Source organism: Protopterus annectens, chromosome 2.part2, assembly GCF_019279795.1.
Source record: "Protopterus annectens isolate FY-2018-M chromosome 2.part2, PAN1.0, whole genome shotgun sequence".
In the NCBI taxonomy this organism is placed as follows: Eukaryota; Metazoa; Chordata; order Ceratodontiformes; family Protopteridae; genus Protopterus; species Protopterus annectens.
In genome coordinates, this window is record NC_056730.1 from 818,340,850 (window position 1) to 818,349,523 (window position 8,674).

An 8,674-nucleotide genomic window follows, 5' to 3' on the forward strand; every position below is an offset into this window, starting at 1 on the left:
CATTTGTGTTGTTGATCTTCATTCATTCATTACAATCCACGTACCATCCCCCTCTGAAAGACTCCTGGAGGTTCAGATATGGTCCTATCTATGATAAGGAAGTTGCTCAGATAAATCCTCCGCTTTTCTTTCCTGTCCTTATGGGCAAACTCGATCTGAGGTAATATAGAGAGGGGCACTATTTCGCTTGAGTGTTTTTTGGCTGGTGCGAGCTTGTTATATTGGCTGACTCGGTTCCGAGGACGTAACTGACACCCATCAATAATGAATGAATGAAGATCAACAACACAGATGGAAAGTTATGGTAAAACATAACTTCTTTATATATATAGATATATATATATAGATAGATAGATATATATATATATTTTTTTTTTTTTCCACAAAAACTTTCCAGTATAAACTTGAAGACGTTTGACTAACTGATTTAAGTAACAACGTTTTATTCTTACCATCTATTGAGTCACTCAATCCACTGCTTTCTAAAAAGTTCCAGAATTTTTCATCAAAATTATTATTTATAATTAACTTATATAGCTCTGATAGGGCTTCTTTTGTAGTCCAGTCTACTATCGATAACAGCATTCATATATTCATATGATGGAGGAATAGTGTTCTGTTCCTATTCACTCATATTATCTGCAAATTAATTTAATTTCTTACTAATAGATAATAGTAACTGTTAGCAGATTTATCCAACATATATTATTTCATTAAATACAGTGGAGACTTAATGTTTTCCTTTTAAAAGCAATCAGACCATAATACTAATCGCATCTATATCAGAAGATTGAACGCTAAAAATAGCGAATGCTCTTTTATCGAACTTAAAAACACGAAACCTTAAAATGTCAAAGGAACAGATCAGCTCATTTTTACCAGAAAAAAAATTCACCAGTCCAAAAAAAAAAACACAATATACAGGCAAAATAAAGAGGGGGGCTTTGCTCCCCACACCTCTGATGTGGGGGGGGGGCTATGCTCCAAATACCCCCAACTTAAATATACCAACTCCGAGATCGCACCACAGTGGAGAAAACAGCAAAGTCCGGAGAACGGCCCATCGATTGTTTTTCCCCTGGGAAAAAAAATCGATGTTTTGTGCCTTCAGCATTTCCAGGTTTCACGTTTAAAAGTTTGATATAAGAGCAATTGCTAATTTAAGTGTTCACTCTTCAGAAAGGAACCCTCCTAATCTATTTCCTTTTTTAGTAAATTCATTTTAACATTGTTCTGAATTTCCTTAAGTCTAGAGGTATGTGCAGTGGGAAAGCAAAGCATTTCTATTTTGAGTTTTAAAAATATATTTATTAACTGTTTTAAAAATTCATTTCATATATGCAGTGTCTAAAGATTGAAATGAATTTCCTTCTATGATAAATTTGGTTAACCAAATGAAAGGATTATTGCATATTTCTAAATTTTCATCTTTAATAAACTTATAAGAATTTAGTATAATCTGCTCCTGCATGGTTTTCCATTGACTAGTGTAAGTTGAGTCTATCCAGAGTATAACAGAGTTAAACCTTACAGGAATAGAATAAGATTCTACATCTTGGAAGCTATTACCACCATACCCCCATAATCCTATATGATTTCTATAAGCAATTCTTGGCTTTTTGAATGAAGTTAAATTTTTTCCATTTCCTTTAATTATTTTTTTTGTCAGGTAGTAAAGCTATTGCATGCAGTATATATATATCTATCTGTATGTCTATATATATATATATATATATATATATATATATATATATATATATATATATATTTATATATATAAATAAAAATGTAAATGTTCATTTGTTCAAAATCTTAAATCTCCGAAAGTTCTTCACCGATTTCTTTGAAATTTTCACACAATGTTGCATCCAATATGCCGTGTTTTTATATAATTTACTATTATATAGATGTCGCACGTTACATCCGAATACGCTGCAGTGTTTTTATATACCTACTATTATATAGATGTCACATCTGTGACAGGTAAAAACATACTTTTTTGAAAACAGCGCCATCTGTTGGACATAAAAGCAACACACGTTATACTAAATATTTTACGATTCCATTTCAGTGTTTCCAATTTAAGATCCATTTACGATTTCCAAATTTCCAATTTTATGATTCCATTTCAATGTTTCCGATTGCATTGTTAAATTGCATTTTCATAGATTTCGATTTATTGCCATTTTGATTTAATTTTGGAATTGAGCTGTGTCATTTACCATAGCGTTAATTTCGTGAGTATAGTTTATTTTTTATTTTTTCATTGTTTTTCATTTCATTTTTTTACTGTTTTTCATATTTGTCAGTACAATTGGCAGTGGAATTGAGCTGTGTTGATTGATCTGCGTTTGAATTGAAATATTTCAGTAGTATTTTTTATTTTTTGTTTTTCTTGTTTTTAGTTCAGGGGGGGGGGGGGGGGGGGGGCGGGGGGGGGGGGGGGGGGGGGGGGGGGGGGGGGGGGGGGGGGGGGGGGGGGGGGGTTTTTTTTTTTTTTTTTTTTTGTTTTTTTTTTTTTTTTTTTTTTTTTTTTTTTTTTTTTTTTTTTTTTTTTTTTTTTTTTTTTTTTTATTTATTTTTTTTTTTATTTTTTTTTTTTTGTTTTTTTTTTTTTCTTGAGATGAGGTCTGAGCAGCTGCCCCTTATTTTTCTGAATTGGGTCGTGGTATGGGTACACGCGTGCATACTAACGATATTATTAGAGGTTCCACTGCTTTTTCTTTGTTTTATACCAAGGATGTGGGTGGTATCAAGGATGTGGTGAGGAAGCATTGGGACATATTGATGGTGGACCCACACATCAGAGATATAGTTGGTGACAGTCCCCGTTTTAGGTATAAGAACAAGAGAAACATCAAAAGGTTACTATGTGACAGGGTGACCAACAGTCTAGAAACCGTACTTTTGTATGGTACCATGAAGTGTGGTAAATGCAATTTTTGTGATTTTATTTGTGAGGATTCAGTGTTCATACATCCCAGCACACATATCCCATACACTTTCAAGGTCAGAGGTGATTGCATGTCCAGGGACCTTGTCTATTTAGCTGTCTGCCTTGTTTGCTCGTCGTTTTACATTGGTAAGACGAATAGATGTCTGAGAGATCATGTACGGGAACATCAGTACAATATTAGGATTAAGAATTGTACCAATGCACTAGCCAAGCATGTTATGGACACCGATTGCACACATACATTTAGCTTTAGGATTGTAGAGAAGATTAATGTTACTAGTAGAGGTGGTGATATCTGGGCCATTACTGAGAGTAGAGAATGCCTGGATCTTGAAGTTGAGGTCTGACACGGTCCCTGGGTTAAATGCGAAGGTCTCTCTGAGACCTTTTTTAAGGATGAGGAGATTGAAAGTCAAATAAAGTTTGTACTTAATGTTTTTATGATATTAGTTAGAAGTGTACGAATATGTAGTTTGTTTTTTTATGTTTTTAACCTATTGTGTTATGCAAGTGTCTATGCAAATATGTATGTAGTAGATTTTATTGACTGAGTTGGTTGCTAAGGAATGAACTTGTTGTTAACAAGCTTAATTGATTGTGTTTTCCCGCCTTTTTTAGTATTTAAGACTCATTGATTTTGTACTTTGTAGTGAGTCTGATGAAACCGCAAGGTGAAAGCGCTAACTCTGGTACCTGCTGTAATAAAAGAAATGGATTTTTAAGTTGGACGTAAATCTCTTTTTTGGACTAGCTGAGCTGACTGAAGGTTGATGAGATTTATAAGTGACATTTCATTTTACTACCTTTTAGAGCTGTGTTTCGCCCTAATCCTTAGTTACATTTTTATTATATTTCTTAACTGTTTTAAAAATTCATTTCATAAATGCAGGGTCTAAAGATTGAAATGAATTTCCTTCTATGATAAATTTGGTTAACCAAATGAAAGGATTATTGCATATTTCTAAATTTTCATCTTTAATAAACTTATAAGAATTTAGTATAATCTGCTCCTGCATGGTTTTCCATTGACTAGTGTAAGTTGAGTCTATCCAGAGTATAACAGAGTTAAACCTTACAGGAATAGAATAAGATTCTACATCTGGGAAGCTAATACCACCATACTCCCATAATCCTATATGATTTCTATAAGCAATTCTTGGCTTTTTGAATGAAGTAAAATTTTTTCCATTTCCTTTAATTATTTTTTTTGTCAGGTAGTAAAGCTATTGCATGCAGTATATATCTATCTATCTGTATGTCTATATATATATATATATATATATATATATATATATATATATATATATATGTATATATATATGTATGTATATATATATATATCTATATAAATAAAAATGTAAATGTTCGTTTGTTCAAAATCTTAAATCTCCGAAAGTTCTTCACCGATTGCTTTGAAATTTTCACACAATGTTGCATTCGAATACGCGTGTGTTTTTATATACCTACTATTATATAGATGTCACACGTTACATTCTAATACGCGCGTGTTTTTATATACCTACTATTATATAGATGTCACATCTGTGACAGGTAAAAACATACTTTTTTGAAAAACAGCGCCATCTGTTGGACATAAAAGCAACACACGTTATACTAAATATTTTACGATTCCATTTCAATGTTTCCAATTTACGATCCATTTACGATTTCCAAATTTCCAATTTTATGATTCCATTTCAATGTTTCCGATTGCATTGTTAAATTGCATTTTCATAGATTTCGATTTATTTTCATTTTGATTTAATTTTGGAATTGAGCTGTGTTGTTTACCATAGCGTTCATTTCGTGAGTATAGTTTATTTTTTTCTTTTTTCATTGTTTTTCATTTTGTTTTTTACTGGTTTTCATATTTGTCAGTGCGATTGGCGATGGAATTGAGCTGTGTTGATTGATCTGCATTTGAATTGAAATATTTTGTTAGTATTTTTTATTTTTTCTTTGTTTTTTAGTTCATGTTTTTTTCCTTTTTTAATGTTTTGCAATTTTATATGTTTTTGTTATAACTTTCTTTCTTCTTTTTCAGTGCAATCGATCTGCTTTAGTTCATCCAAATAATGCCTCGCAGAAGATCAAACTTTGGTCGTCGTACTCGTGGAGCGGAAGCAGTGCAACGAGTAATTGCAAATCAAACTCAGGAAGAATGGGCATCAGCGAATGAGTGAAACAGACAAAAAAATGGCTCAAATACGTGCCGAGGAAGCAGCAGAGCGACGTGCAGCCAGACATGAGGATGCACGGTTGCGAGCATGGCGATCGCGTTCTGCAGCTTCAGATCTGCTTTGTTCTCAACAGAATGAAAGCGACAGGCTGAGAGTGGCTGAAAGATGTCAACGAGAAACAGCAGATCAGCATCAAATACGACTCCATGCTCAGCAATCACGTGATTACAATCGCCTTGCATTCCGGTACAACCCAGCTGATGATTATAGTTTGAGCCGGCATGTTCTCATCGGCACTATGACTGAAGTGTGTCCTTATTGCAAGGCTCTGAAATTTAATGGAGAAACGAAAGGAATGTGTTGCGCTGCCGAAAAAATTAAACTGCCTCAACTTGGACAACCGCCAGAGCCATTAAAAAGTTTGCTTGCCGGATATACCGCTGAATCAAAGCATTTCCTATCTAACATCAGAAAATACAACTCATGCTTCCAAATGATGTCGTTCGGAGCAGAAATTGTAACAGCTCAATTCATGCCAACTTTCTAAGTGAAAGGACAAATTTATCATAAAGCCGGCTCCCTGCTTCCATTCCCAGATGGTCAACATAAATTCCTACAAATGTATTTCATCGGTGATAGCAATGATGAATTGAATGCATGCTGCTGAATTTCTACTGGCATACAAAGGTCCATCATTTCCCAACTGCAAGAGCTTCTTCACGAAAAAAAAAATTAGTGCGTTTGTTCAAAACAGCAGTTGACATGATGCTATCTGATACACACAAGATTGTTATCCATGCTGACAAAACGCCTGCTGGAGAACATGTGCGAAGATTTAATGCTCCAACTATAGACAAAGTGGCAATTGTTATAGTCGGAGATCAATTCCAACCTAGAGATATTGTTCTTCATTGGAGAAACGATCAATTGACAACAGTTGCAGAAACTCATCAATGCTACGAAATATCCAATCATTTTTTGGGATGGTGCCAATGGATATCACTTCAACGTTAAGATGATAAATCCAGTCAGTGGCGAAGAAACAAATATGAAATGCAATGCAATGAACTATTATTCATACCAATTAATGATTCGAGAGAATGAAGACAATCACATTTTGAAATGCCATCAATTGTTTCACCAATACATCGTAGATATGTATTCAAAAATCGAAACAGAAAGTTTGATATTCATCCATTTGAATCAGACCAAGCTTCGCTCTGAAGAATACGTTCATTTGCGAGATGCAGTTGTAAATGATGATAATGCAACTAACGTTGGAAGACTAATGATTTTGCCATCTTCATATACAGGCAGTCCACGTCATATGCATGAGTACACGCAAGATGCAATTGCGTATGTTCGTCTCTACGGGCGTCCAGAACTATTCATTACATTCACATGCAGTCCAGCTTGGGACGATATATGACAACTCTTAACTTCCTGGGCAATCGCCGGTGGATAGGCATAACATCACAGCACGTGTTTTCAGACAGAAGCTGAAATCACTGATGGATTTCATGGTAAAACATGAAGTGTTTGGGTCTGTGCGCTGCTTTATGTACTCAGTGGAATGGCAAAAGAGAGGATTGCCACATGCACATATACTAATCTGGCTCTATAACAAAATAACTTCAAATGAAATTGACGATGTAATATGCGCTGAAATACCTGATGCCGACGTTGATAAGGATTTGCATGAAGTTGTGACGAAAAATATGATACATGGACCTTGCGGTGCACTGAATCCAAATTCACCATGCATGATAGACGGAAAATGCTCTAAGCGATATCCTCGAGCATTAGTATCCAACACAGTTACAGGAAACGATGGATATCCTTTATACAGAAGAAGATCAGCAGAAAATGGAGGCAAATTAGCAACCATACAAATGTGAAACAGTGACATCGAAGTAGATAACTGGTGGGTTGTTCCATATTTGCCTTTGCTATCAAAAACATACAAAGTGCACATAAACGTGGAATACTGTAACTCTGTTAAATCGATCAAATACATTCGTAAGTATGTGAATAAAGGCAGCGACATGGCAGTTTTTGGCATGCAACCAGAAAGAAGTGATAGGAATGCGGTCATACATATCGATGAAATCGCACAGTATCAGGCTGGAAGATACATAAGCAGCAATGAAGCTGTATGGCGAATTCTTTCATTTCCCATACATGAACGAAGTCCAGCTGTTGTTCACTTAGCAGTACATCTAGAAAATGGACAACGCGTTTATTTCACAGCTGCAAATGTGCAACAAATAGCCCTGAATCCACCGGCTACAACGTTAACTGCTTTCTTCACGTTATGTCAAAATGAAGCGTTTGAGAAGACACTGCTGTATTCGGAAGTGCCTACGTATTACACATGGAATGAAAGTAAAAAATCATTTGAATGACGCAAATGAGGAGTGCGAGTCGACGGACAACCTGGCATATTCAAAGAAACTATGATAGGCAGACTGTACACCATGTATCCCAATCAAGATGAATGCTTCTTTCTTCGCATGCTGTTGGTAAATGTGCCCGGTCCAACGTCTTTCCAGCAATTGAGAATTGTCAATGGCATTACACATGCCACTTTCCGCAGTGCATGTCAAGCTCTGAATTTATTGGAGAATGACTGACACTGGGATGTATGCATTAATGACGCGTGCAATACGTCACATCCAAATCAAATTTGTGCATTGTTTGCAATCATTTTGACTGCCTGCTCTCCTTCATCTCCAACAGAGTTATGGGAGAAATATAAATCGCACATGGCTGAAGATATTTTCCATCGAATACGCAAGGAAAATTCAAATATGAACATGGATTTCACAGCAGAGATCTACAACGAAGCGTTGATAATGATTGAAGATTTGTGCTTAGAAATCACGAACAAAGTTCTCAATCAATTGGGAATGCCATCACCGAATCGATCTGCTGCTGCTTCGTTCGATGTAGAATTGCGTCGTGAACAAAATTACAACACGAGTGATCTTTTATCGTATGTGCAATCAAATATTCCTAAGCTAACGCTTGAGCAAAAAGTCATTTACGATCAAATAATGCAAACTGTCAATAACGGGGTTGGAGAAATCTTCTTCTTAGATGCGCCAGGAGGAACTGGTAAAATGTTCCTAATTAGATTGATTCTGGCAGCAATTCGATCCCAAAATGGCATAGCCTTAGCTCTTGCGTCATCCGGAATAGCTGCAACATTGCTACCAGCTGGAAGAACTGCTCATTCCACTTTGAAATTGCCATTGAACATGCAATTCATTGAAACTCCCACGTGCAACATTTCCAAAGCATCTGGCATGGGAAAAGTATTGCAGAAATGCAAACTTATTGTTTGGGATGAATGCACAATGGCGTACAAAAAATCGCTCGAGGCTCTTGATCGATCATTGCAAGATTTGCGTGGAAACATCAGACCATTTGGGAACGCATTAATATTGCTTGCAGGAGATTTCAGGCAAACATTACCTGTAATTCCTCGATCGACACCAGCGGACGAAATAAATGCTTGCCTGAAATACTCTACTTT

General features: G+C 35.6%; 1 pseudogene; it reads left to right on the forward strand.

Moving 5' to 3' along the window:
* The first annotated feature begins 6,151 nt into the window (after nucleotides 1–6,151).
* LOC122795984 overlaps nucleotides 6,152–8,674 on the forward strand; it is a 29,029-nt pseudogene continuing 26,506 nt past the window's right edge.